This window comes from Haemaphysalis longicornis, unplaced genomic scaffold (genome assembly GCF_048455015.1).
Source record: "Haemaphysalis longicornis isolate Haplotype H1 unplaced genomic scaffold, Haemaphysalis longicornis Haplotype H1 scaffold_4, whole genome shotgun sequence".
Taxonomy (NCBI): Eukaryota; Metazoa; Arthropoda; class Arachnida; order Ixodida; family Ixodidae; genus Haemaphysalis; species Haemaphysalis longicornis.
Window position 1 is genome coordinate 14128530 of NW_027526361.1, and position 12956 is coordinate 14141485.

The window sequence follows — 12956 nt, forward strand, 5'->3', positions numbered from 1 at the left end:
ATTTTGTCATTTCTACCAATGTTACACTGTTTCACCAATGTTCCACCAACGTTACAATTATTTGACGCTTCCACCAATGTTACGCGTGCTGCAGCAGTTAGTTTTGTCACCACATTGGGAGACACATGCAGGACCCTTTAGAGCACCTCCAATCTGGTAGCAGGTTCACTGTAAAATATAGCAAGACCACCACAAGTTCGGCGAAGGCAAGGGAGATTTGTAGTTGATGGAGGGATATACTATACAGAGTAGCTGCCGTGCAAGGGAGACGAGCGAGCGAAGCTCAATTTTGGTTTCTTGCTTATATTTAGTTATGGTGGTGCTCTATCATTCATTTATTCCAAACCGAAGGCGGTACAGGCTCATTTACTTCGTATATATCGGTGCCACCGGTTATTTTCCGCCTATAAACAAAAACATGCCGTCTTCCAAGCATAATAGTACGCTCTCAACAGGCTCTCACCGTGATCAACGTAAACAGTTGTTTAAAACTTTCCAACAAAGCGCAAGATACGAGAGGTTATGATGAAATGTAAGGTGCTCAGGTTACCGCGACAGGTGAAACGCGACAGGTGATGTTAGACAGGCTGTGCTTCTCAGGGTAACGTAAGGTCTTGCTGGCTGTTGCGGCGTGAGAGAATGTGTTTGCGCATCTCGCCGCCATTTTTCAGCGGGGAGGCGAGATGCTCACGCATTATTAAAGAGACATCGATGGATTCTAAATTACCTTTTAAGGCAAAAACCTTGTGTGTCTTATCAAACGTGACAAGTGAAGTGACCGTAGTCGTCGTCATCGGTGTCAACACGAATGGCATGAAAATGGCCGCTGCTGTAAAAAGGAAATATATAGGGTTCGTGTCCTAATTGACCCCGAGCAGACCCGCTGTGGTAGCTCAGTGGCCAAGGCGTTGTGCTGCTGAGCACGAGGACACAGGTTCGTTTTCCGGCCGCGGCGGCCGCTTTTCTGATGGAGGCGAAAAGCAAGAACGCCCATGTGCACGAGCTTTTGGTGCACGTTAAAGATCCCCAGGTGGTCAAAATTAATCCGGAGCCCTCCACTACGGCGTGCCTCATCGCCTGCGTTGCGTCGGTGCGTTAAACCCTACAATCAATCAATCGAACCCCGAGCAGCAATCAAGCGTTCTGACCATATAGTTAACAAGAACTAGCCCGATACGTGCCCCGTGGCAGGTGCACGTGGCGGCACGTGCGTAGAACGGGTGCGCACGAGGAGAGTGCGGATTGTGGGGAAGCTGCAGCTTGATGGGGCGGCCAGTCCGCCTGTGACAGCTATTCGCGTCAAAAGACGAAAAAAAAGGAGGAGGACCGACAAACACGACCTAGTCTTTGATAACTGATAAGCATTCGCCTTTAAACCCCGTGATCGGATGTAAGTGCTCGAGAAATTTTTATTGTTGTTTTTAGCGAGTGAAGGACGAAATGCTGGGGAGGGTGAGACGCAGGGGCTGCTACCATTCTGCGCTTAGTGAAACGTTCCTGGAAAGGCAGAGGCGCAATAATGCGCGACTAAGGCCCATGCTCAAAGCAGCTCCACCGCTTATGACGTCGGTTTTATTATAACGAGGTGAACTATGGTCACAGTATTTGTCTTGGGAAATTTATTGTCGGTAATGCTTTTTAAATCATTGCTGCAACCTGATTACAGAAATATTCTGGGCGTCATTGTGGTGATGCTTGCTATCGCGGAAAAAAGAAAAGATACGGTATGGTACGACAACTTTATTGACAGTGCCTGCAGACGGCTTGTCGCCCTGGCCTTGTTACGGCACTTCGCCGCGGCGCGGCCTAGGCGTCGTCTCGGTTGGTGTCGCCTCTACTTCGTCCGCGGCTCCGCTACTCCCTCGCGTCGACCTCACCTGGAAGACTGCCGCCTGGTCTGGGGCGGCAGTCTTCCCTCGGTTTCGCTGGGTCGCTGCCTTTCGAGTGCGGCCGTGACCTGCTCTACGGCCTGGGCCTGGGTCTCCCTGTCGTAGGTCCTCGTCGCTGTTTCTAGCCGCAGCGGGATCGTCTTCCTCGTTGCCGCTTCGTGTGGATTTTTGCTGCAGTCCCATAGGATGGGAGCCGCTGTGGCTCTCTCCTTCTGGCATGTGTGGTATAGGCCACTCGTGTATATGTCAGGGCACACGTGCTTCATTAGGGCTGACGTGGGTAGCGTTCCCGTCAGGAATTGCCGATATGGCATCGCTTTCTCCCTGGTTAGGCCCGGGTGGGGCGGTGGCATCGTTCTTCTCTCGTGTATGTACCACTTCGTTATCTCGTTGTATGTGGTCATGTTGTGCTTGGTCGCCCACCAGAAAGGGGGCAAATGTTACTCCTCTTACCTAGCCAAAATGATTAAACTTACAAAATGACTGCGTAAGTTTGCGGTGTATAGGTGAGTATTACCCCTTCCCTCTCCCCCTGTCACATTACCCCTAATAAACCGTACCGCAAGAAGCTGGCAAATAATACAGGTATTCTGAGTCAGAATAGATCAATTCATACCAAATTCGCAAACAAACAAAAAATAGATTTCTTTTATACAGCGAAAGATGGTTAAACGCAAGGCGTTCTCCCATGCAAAAATCCAAACTGTTTCGACACTGTCGGAATGACTCAATTGGATAGACGTCGACCTCATGAGGCGGGGTCCCAGGTTCAATTCCGACCACGGGAAGCTTTTTTATACAGCGGAGCTGTTGTTGGTAAACGTAATCTGTACGGCGTCATCAAAAAATCATTAGTCATAGTTACTTTCACCGTTTACCGCTAGCATGCGCACGCTTTAAACGAAGAACGCCCGGCGTCGTTAGGGCGTGCGCGTGGCGCTCGTAAAAAAATACCAATAAAACAGCTCACGTGCGTCTGTGCTCCAGCATAAGACAGCTCCCACAAGACGGACGCCCACTCTGCGAAGCTGGTTGCCGCGGGTTCTAGCGCGTGCTGACGTGCTCCACTTTGGGAGAAATGTGAAAGCCAGCGGACAACACGATCCGGGACCGCCAGTCATGCATGAGGAAGACGACGATATAGTTGGATATGGTGATGACTACTACTACCACAGTGAAAAGGTACGGCGGAGCAGGCAAATAAACAATTTCAATCCTAATGCAATGCGCGGTTGTATGTTCTTCTGTGCTTTCATAGAAAGAAATGTTCCAGCACCGCTATGGCTCAAGCGTTGCGCGACTTAATGCAAGCTTCACCAATTTTTTCTTGGGGCGCCTGATGTGGCTTCTGTTACCATCATCATTATTTTGTGAAACGCACTATGTAAAGTTGGCTTTCCCGCAGTGCGTTATGTAGTGACATCGAGCGCCATTAGTGGGCATGCAAGCTTCACTTCAATAGGAAGGAAAGGAGACTGACCAAGTACACATTCCAAAGTTCGTCGCAAATAACATTATGCGGGCATACTTACAATCTGACAACAATAATAAGATAAAATGTACATTAGGAAAGGGAAAATTAACTGCTCGTATTGTGTCTATCTGGGAGTGATGTAATAGCCAAAGTCGATCACGTCCCATTGTTCAAAACTTCCCCTCGTCACAATTCCAACTGTCCAGTAGCGCTTTCGACTCCGTTGTGGCCTGCAACGTTGACATGAAGCCCTCAAAGAATACGCGTTGGCGCTACGACGAGCTTCGCATTCTTCTGTGCAGTTTTGCAAAATATGGCGCTTCGCTACACTAACACTTTCAACAAGGGTGGTGCGTTGAGCCAGTGTTTCGGCAGCTCGACGCCTCCAAGTTGCCCCTCCCTGGCGACGCCTGGACCTGCGATACACGAGGAGTGGATGTGCGTGCAGCGATCGAGCACGACTGGGGCGCACCCTCCACTACCACACCTACAGCGGCGCTAGCTCCATTCGAAGAGCAGGCAACGACCTTCTCTCTGGGGGCAGAACCTGTTGCCGCGAAGGAAGTGCAAGTGGAGGGGGCAGACGTTTCTTCCGAAAATGGCTTAACAGCCAGTGGTAATTTTGATGGCAGGTTGTGGCCACAGGTATCTGGAGACGCCTCTTGAGACAAGTAAGACTGACTGAGGCTCGCGTATCAAAAGAACTAGATGTTTATCAAGGCATCATAATCTCTCTGGGAAACTACGCGTTGGATATTAGCCCGATGCTGCGAGTTCTCGCTACTGCAATAACTTTAAAATTAGCAATGTAAATGACAAATTTTGATTTGAAAAAAACTTTGAAATCAAAGCAGTAAAAGCGGGATCTTCGGCCGCATATTCTTGCCTAAACGACAGAAGCATACGAGACGGGGTACTGATGGCTTATGCGAGCCAATAAAAGTGTTTAGGCAACAAGCTTTCTTCTTCAGGCAGGCATAAATGCGGAATATAAAGTCAGTATTGGCCAACTCATTACTTACGGGAAAACAATACTGCGGGAGAAAGAAGCCAACTAAAATGGCAAGCAGTGGCATTTTCCCTCGGCATTACAAGTGCACGAGGATGCCGGAAGCAATGTTACACAGGACACACGCGCACAATTGTCTTCTCGAAGATGAGATTTCACTTGTTAATAATGACAGACAAAAAGTTTACGCATACCGTATTTACTCGATTCTAAGCAACCCCTTTTTTCCACGATCGCGATGCCCAAGTGCTTAGATTCGGAAAACCCGAATAAACACTCCCGCCACTTTTTTTCGCGAGTGTATCTTGAGATGGGTGCAATGAATAAGGTTTTATTTGGCAGAATTGAAAAAAAAAAATAGCTACGGACAGTGAACCCACCGCTTACGCTGGCTACTCAGCAGGCCCCTCACTACCATTCGAGTCGGTTGTGCAGTATTGGCCGCCACTCTCAGTATCCCCCAGCAGGTCGTCTTCTGCTCTGTTGAAGTGTTTTTTAATCGATAATTTCATAAATTACTTGGCCACAACGTGAACTCGGGCCCGCTCCAACGTGTCGGAAATCCACCTTGCGATGGTCACTGAGAAAAGGAGGTGCTTAGATTCGCATGCAAACTTTTTTTTCGAAACTTTTTTCCCGAAAGTAGCGGGGGGTGCTTAGAATTGCGAAAATGCGGTATATAATTTTTCAAGCCTAACATCGTGTGGTTAATAGCGTACTGTAGCTTAATCAGAATTACGAGGATTTTCCCCGCAGTTTACCTTGCAGCGGGCAGACTCTAAATTCTAGGCAGAACGTGGCGCTATTAATATTCTCTGTACCTTTATTGTAACCATCAATCATTCATCTTGTAATGCGTGGGATGTAGATACGTCAACAAGGCGCACAAAACGAAGGTAGGTGAAATAATGATAGTTGCGTCCTTATGTTCCGTCGGGGTAAGCTGATAAGGTCGAATGTGAAGCACGTTCGAGTTATTATTCAAAGCTCCCGCACGTTGTTAAAGGGGACTCTTTGAATCGGCATTTAATCAGCCTGGCGGCGAGATCAAAGCTTTCAAATCCATGGAAACGAGAGTTCGCTTGAGGCAATCTTTTCTGGGATCCGCTCTGAGTTTTTCCTGTTTTCGCCGTTGTGAGGCGGAATAATTAAAGAGGAACCACTGCGTGCCTTTTTGTGTCCTTTAAACCTAGACGACGCGTCTTAGCAATCTAGGAATGTCGCTAAAAGCCTCGCTTTGAACATGTACATATTCTACTTCAAGAGTTCTAGGCACCAACTGTAAAAATGATGGCAATGCTTTGAATTGTACCCGACGCATGCGTCTTCGAATTGTGTGGGCTAGCTAGCGTGCGTGCGGGCCTGCGCGTATGTGTGCGTGCGTGAGTGCGTGCGTGAGTGTGTAGTGCGTGCGGGGATGCCTTCGGCGCTGGTTTGGAAAATAAAACGCAATTGCGAATACTGGCGACTGATTCCCGTCCCACAGAACGGTAACAAGATGTAATTACCTTAGGTCTGGGGTGGAAGTTAAAATGGGGAGTTTTACAGAATTTTTTTTCCTAATAGGTCCATAATGCAGAAGGAACGTTGCACTTGTTTTGTAAATTGTTTTTCTAACTAGAACCAGCAACAGCTTACATACAATCAGTTGCTGGATTGATAAAAGGGACATTAAAGCTTAAAAACAACTCTGCCTGCACCGATAAATTACAGTGCCGAGAATATAAATAACGCATAATCGCAACTAGCAGTTGTTTAATAAGGTAGAAAATGCCAGAAACGTGAAAACGGGTGTCGACGTCCCGTACGATTTTGGGTACCGTGGTTTGTGACTTCACAAAAGTGGTGAACGGCGACAGCTCATTGGAGAAGCATCCATAAATGTTTTTCGTACATAACCAATTCTTAACCAAGGTGGCTGATAACGTGAAATAAATGTAAATGAAAATATTAATTGAGCTCATCTTATATAAAAAACAGAGATTACAGCTTTTATACATTGCAAGACAGGCTGCTTCCTTCACGCTTCAGAGTGGGCCATATGTTACATTTTAGAAATTCATCTCTGCGCAATTAGCGAAGTCAATAAGCTGTGACGGTGAACGCCCCAGCTTCTGCAAGCAATAACCCCGGCAAGAAGCGGCAAAAGGAACAAGGTGTTTAAGAGACCCGCCTGAGATTCTAATCTTCGGTTCTTAGCGCGCGGATGTTGCTTTCGGTAAACCATGCGGGCGCCTGGTTCGAAACTGATCACCCGTTCCGTTCCGTTCCGTTTCGTTCACCGCAAGCCGCAGTTGATAATCCGTAGCCGTTGTATGGCTCTACGCTGGGGTCCAGGGGAGCCCAGAAGGACTATTCAATCGTAATGTTCGCAGGCCGTAATATGTGGCCGGCGGTTTATTCAAGGAGCGTACAAAAAGACAGCTTCACTGTCAGCTTATCGATTTCGTCTGCTCGAAGCGGGAAGTGCAGTCGCAAGTGATCGCCTTTCACTGACGCACTGTTCACCGCACCGGGAAGGCGCTAGCTCGGGAGCTCGAGAGAGCTGCGCCGTAGAAAAGGTCGCACGCAATTGCGCACCGTTCCCGTTTCACGTACCACCTCGCAGGTGTGTGACCTTGGCAGCGGTTGATGCGATTTTGTTGCCATGGGCATCTCTGATATGTCCAAAAGCATTTGCCGGTCCGTCGGGAACAAGTCATTAGCGTTCAAGCCAGGCAGACCCCTCGGTCAATGAAACGTCGGTCAGGGCTTGACGTAAAAGCTACCGTTGCCAGCGTGAAGGCGCTTAGACCGCACCAATGCCTCGCTCGAAAAAGTGAAAGGGAAGCTGGTGAGAGAAATACCAGCTTTGTTTGCTCCTTTCTTAGCAAATACCTCACCGTTGCTCGTCGAACAAAAGCCGAGAGAGCTACGAAACGTATGAACTTTCAGGTAAAACAAAATTTTATTCAGCCTTTAGTGTCCTTTTAAGCATGAGGGTTGCATGGTTTGAGAAAAGGGAATCGACCATGGCGCAAACCCACGCCGCCCGCGGAGAATCGGCCAAAAATGTGCAAATCAGTTGGCCGTCATAAAGGTTTGGAGGACCGCCGGGCGTCTTGAAAACAAATCAGCCTCTGGACTGTGCCCTCATTCCCGTACACCATACAGGAGCGTCTGGATATGCGTAGAATATTAGTCTAACGCTTCAAGTTCTTGCTATTTCAAAGACTTCAAAGATTAAACAAAACTTTGCAAGCAAAGGAACAAAAACGCGATGTTTGGCGGTATATTATAGCCTTAAGGGCAGAAACACTCGATACGAGGTAACTGCCTATGCAAGACAACTTGAGTATCTAGGCAAACAACAAATGTGCAGATCGGTTGGTCGTTACAAAGATTTGGAGGACCAAAGGTTGTCTTGAAAACAAAGCAACCTCTGGATTTTGCCTCCATTCCCGCACACAGCAAGGGGGCCTTTGGGTCGGCCACTTGCGTTCACGGGCGGCCTAGTGGGGATTCGGTACGGCCATTCTTGGTCAGTTGCAGGGGGAGCACCGAACAAAAATGGGTGAACACTGAGTGCGCGAGGTACACGTTCCGGAGGCCATCGGTTCGATCCCCATTTAGTCCCAAATTCTTCAAATTTTTTACTCAAGATTCATGCAGTTCATTTACGTTACTGTTATTCTATTTGCGCGGTCGGTCATTATAAACTGAAACAAAACAGCGCGGAAAAACGAAGCTTCAAAGCTTCCGCAAGCTGGGCTTCAAAGCTTCCGCAAGCTTTGAAGCCCAGGTGAGCCGGCTCACTGCTTCGGGTTTCCCAAACGAATTTCTGGGGGCCGTTGCCGAAAGGTTGGTGGCCGAACTAAGGGGAAAAAGGACAAAAAAGACAAGTGACCAGGAGAAGAAGAAAATAGCTGTCATTCCTTATGTGCACGGGGTTTCCCATAGGCTAAAACAGGTGGGAAACCGAGCTGATGTGAGGGTAGTTTTTTCGGCGAGGACCAAGTTGAACGGTATGTGCCGCCGAGTGAATAGTGACGCGCCAAGGGCCCAACCGTGCCGTAAGAAGCATGACAAGCGCTATCGGGAGTGCGACACCGCGGTGGTGTATGACATTCCACTTTCCTGCGGTCGCTCGTACATTGGACAGACAGGAAGATGCGTAAACGACCGATTAAGAGAACACGCGAATACAGTCAAAAATCGCACAGGAAGCAACCTTGCCACCCACTGCGCATCTTGCAAAGATTGTTGGCCTTTTCTCGAAAGATGCGACCTCATCAAGAAGCACAAGGACCAAATCACGCGGGAAATCGTTGAAGCATTCCAAATCGCCGAGAGAGGGGATAAGTGCGTCAGCAAGCCATCGGTCACCTTAACTGCGAAAGAGATGCTGTATTTGAAAGGATGAAGCAGTACCCAGAGTGGTGTGATTAGTTCGGGCGCGGCGAAAAAATGCTTACGCTGTTTGCATATCTTGTAGTTGTTTTTTGTATCTCTGTTTGTATAGCGTATATATTTGCGTTTGCAATAAACATGCTCAGTTGTTGTCAGCGCTCGTGTGTGTGTTCTCCCTCGTCCTTCGTTTTTCCGCGCTGTTTTGCTTCAGTTCATAATGAACCAACTGGCCCCACTTCAGACATTAATTCAGGTCATTATAAAGCACGTTTCGCTGTTGCGGACGCTGACTCCGGCGGGCGGCTCCTTTTCTGAAAGGTTCATTTACTGCTTTCGCATTACAACGGCCAACATTAATTAAAAAGTCATCGGTGGATCTTAAAGAATGCGGGACAACCTCGTCTCATTCCCCTTCTTCGCGAAGTTGTGACTCGGCCCAATACGCACCTTGCTCCTACTTGCGAACTCCGCAACGCGGCGTTTCTCGCACGCCTTTCGTACACCGTGAAAACCGCGCTTAGAGCTCTACCCCGAGTCAGATGCCACGTTTGCTCTCTTTAGCAGCGGAATCGGCTGCGTGTCCCTTCTTTTTTAGGCCAGCAGTATCAGCCCTTCGTCGCCGCCATTCCCATTTCTGTCTGTTTGCTGCCTTGCACTGCCTGCAGACCATGCAATGCGGGAAAGCGTTGACGGGAGTCACTAGACCCGTCATGATGCTGCGCGACCGAACCGGCACTGTCGGCAGAGGCGGGGGCCCTACCATGCTACGACTGATGTCCTCTTGGCAACGTAGCTCTCTCCACTCTCCAAGGCAGCTCTCGCCACGATCTCTCTCCCCTCTGTCGCTCTCTGCTTTCTGTTGCTAGCTCTGCTACAGAGCGACGCGATCAACAGGGATAATATGCCGACATGCCAGATCGATTTCTCGCGGAATAAAATAAACATGCGTATGAGCATGCCAGCCACTGTTTCAGCTGCAATTCTCCTGTTCTGAGGATGATTTGCACGAGGAAAGGGGCGCACTCATTTTGCGGGCATTTTTAGTGGCCGACACCGAAGACATTGCTTATTGGTATACGGTCTGGTTGGCCGCAAAGAAAAAAAATGCCCATTTAGTTATCTTTGGTTTGCGCGTTGCGTTGCGGTGAAGACGGGGCTCCACAGTCTTTCGTCTAGATTTAGCTCTGACCAAACGAGCTTTAAGACAGAGTTGATTGGAGCCAAGGTTGCCACCTAATATAAAACCGCATTTCTAATACTGCTACTGAAAATATCTGGCGATTTCGTAAAATAGCCACAGCCGTAAAGAGAACACTGTTGTTGATTTCAGTTTGTTTGGCATTGGTATCCTTTGTGGCTTTCTGCCCTTTTATGCATTACAGTCAAAAAACAAAACTCGATCTTACGAATTTCCCGATCTAACTAACAAATTTGGTCCCCCCCCCCCCCCCCAGGTGCCTATACGGCTCAATGCTTTCATGAACTCGCACTAACGAAATGTAATCAGTGCCATTCCCGATTCAACGAAGTATCTTGAGAAACAGCCACATTAAAAAGTCGTAATTATGAATGTATTTAGTCAGAAAAAAAAAAACACGAAGTATCTACTTTCGTTTTTACGGAGCTCTAGCAGATAAACTCAGTAGTCCGAGAAATCGTACAGTTAGTTTCCGGCCACAGGAGGAGTCAGAGGATGCTGACTACTCAGAAATTGCTGATGCTCCAATGCCCGTACAATGCCAGGTGGTGAAGTTCAAGTTTGAAGTTTATTTTGGCAGAATGGTGTGCATGGTGCCGAGGCTAAAGGCGACGTAAATGACGCCTGACTTGACGCTATTGACGCTATCGACTTGCCCAGGCGCTTTGATGCAGTTCACAAAGTAACCAAGGACGCGTTGAACGCGCTTGCGTGCCACGAAGGGTCTGTCCGCCCAATGCTAACGAAGCGCATGCAGGCGAAAATCGCTAGATTTTTTGCCAAGAAATAAAGTAAATTACCCCAGAGCCCCTAGCGTTTATTATTCTTTTAACCGGGGCCTTTAGCGCATTGCTAAATTATCGTCAGGCGAGCGCCGCGAACGCCGCAATTACAATCTCATGGTAGCTGCTCAGATGCGAGTCCCTTTAAACATCGAATTATTGAATCAACTGCTTGTAAAATGACATTCCCGATTTTACGAACTGTTCGATTTAACTAAATAATTTGCGGTTACCGTTGACTTCGTTATTTCGGGTTTTAAAGGACAACTCCACTCAAATTTCACCTCGACGAAATTTATTTTTAATGTGTAGTAAGTACCACCAAATCAGCTGGGACACGAGTCGTAGCGCCGTGAAACCACTTGTTAATCAGTCAGAAGCGTTTAAAAAAGCTTTCCCACAGACCACGCTGCACCGGCCGGCGGATCGCGTAAGCAGCCACGACGCGCCAGTGACGCTCCTGAATCCGGGGCTTCTTCCTCTGGCCAGCCACGCAGCTGGAGAACCGGTCGAGCTCTGCTGCGAACGCTTCACACATTTGCAGCCCCGTGCGCGCGTAGAGCTTACGCGCAGGCTTGCTCCCGAGCTGCTGACCGTAGGCCGCTCGCTGGACGGCTGCAACGTCACTTCAATGGCGGCGCTCTTCTCGATCTCGGTTTCCAAACCGCCGATTTTTTCTGAGCGCTTGCGGCGTCCGCGCGCATATTTCGGCTGCTGTATTTTGCATCTTGCTTTCTTTTTCAGCAGACTATACGTACGAAAATAGTGTTTTAAAGAAGTCGAAATTTTGAGTGCATTTGGCCTTTACCTGGAAGCCCAGAGGTGCGCTCGTCCAACCCACATCAGCAGTGTCGGCTCAGTGGCCAAGGCTCCGAACCCCAAAGCTTGAAATTGTGAGTTCGATTCTCGGCAGAGGCAGCCACTTTTCTGAGCTCGTTGAAAAAGAAGCAGCCATGTACGTAATATAGTGGCGCACGTCAAGAACCTCAGTGGAAGAAACTTTAGCTTTATTGTCACAAGCCAACTATACAAAAAAAAAAAAATTACGCCCATCTTCCCGCGAGGGAACCCTGATGTGATGCGACGCATCGGGGGGGGGGGGGTTCAATTGGCGTTTCCATTGGGTTGACTCTATAAATCGCGTGAAACGTGTTGTGAACGCGTATGATGCATTCCATCCCATGCGGGTGTTCTCATACGCGGGAAGATGGGGCAAAGTCAAGCGCAGTCAAGCGAACGCACTTGACTGAACCGGCGCAGCGTGCTCCCCGCTTTATATTCAGCACTTGAAGGAGAGGAGACGAACGGAGGAGAGTTGCACATGCGCAGCGAGAGCAAATGCGAGAGAGAAGCGTCAGCGAAGCGCGCGCAGCTGTTATGATAATGAGACAGAGAGAGCGCGTTGCACACAGCTGTTGGCGAGAAGAACGGAGTAGAGTTTGCGCATGCGCAGGTGGTGTGCAGACGCCGCGACAACGACGATGACGACGCAAGAGGGACAAGCCCGAGAGCAAGAGATGCGTCGCATCTAAAAAAAAAAAAAAACGTTTATGCACTTATTGCATAATGCCTTCATGCACACTCATTTGACCAACACAGAATACACCATGAAAGACCCGAGGAAAGTGTTTCTCCAAAGTCCTAATTCTTGTGCCGCCTAACACATCGAAATGTAATTCCTATCGATACAGTCAACTAATACATGCGTTACCCTTGCTATTCGTATTCATATGTTTCTAACTCCCGCTTCAGTGCTTTGAAAAGCATAATGTAGCGTTCAAATGTAATCATTTTTACATAAACCGCTAGGAAGGAATGAAGGAAGTTAATACACTTTATATTTACAAGCACCCTTAGTTGGCTAGAATTCCATAGCTAATAAAATTGACGAAGGCTATTATATACGCAGCCTCGATTGGTGCTGTGAAACGCCTGAAGTAAGTGAAAAAGCCTAGTCTGATTCACAGCCTCCACAAGACAACACAGATAGTGATATGAAAACATTGGGTACAGGGACCCAGTCAGAATTTTCTGAATCAATTAGCGGGAATCATTCACACTCTTCTTCCCCACCTGAATCCTCCCCTGGCCCCCTTCCTTGTGATCCGTGCTCCCGTATTTTATTCAGGAAATGTCTTCTGAGAAGGGTCACACGTGTCATTATTTCCCGGTGTGTCGTCTCCCTCTTCGAAAATCTTTCCCGGGTGGAGGAAGT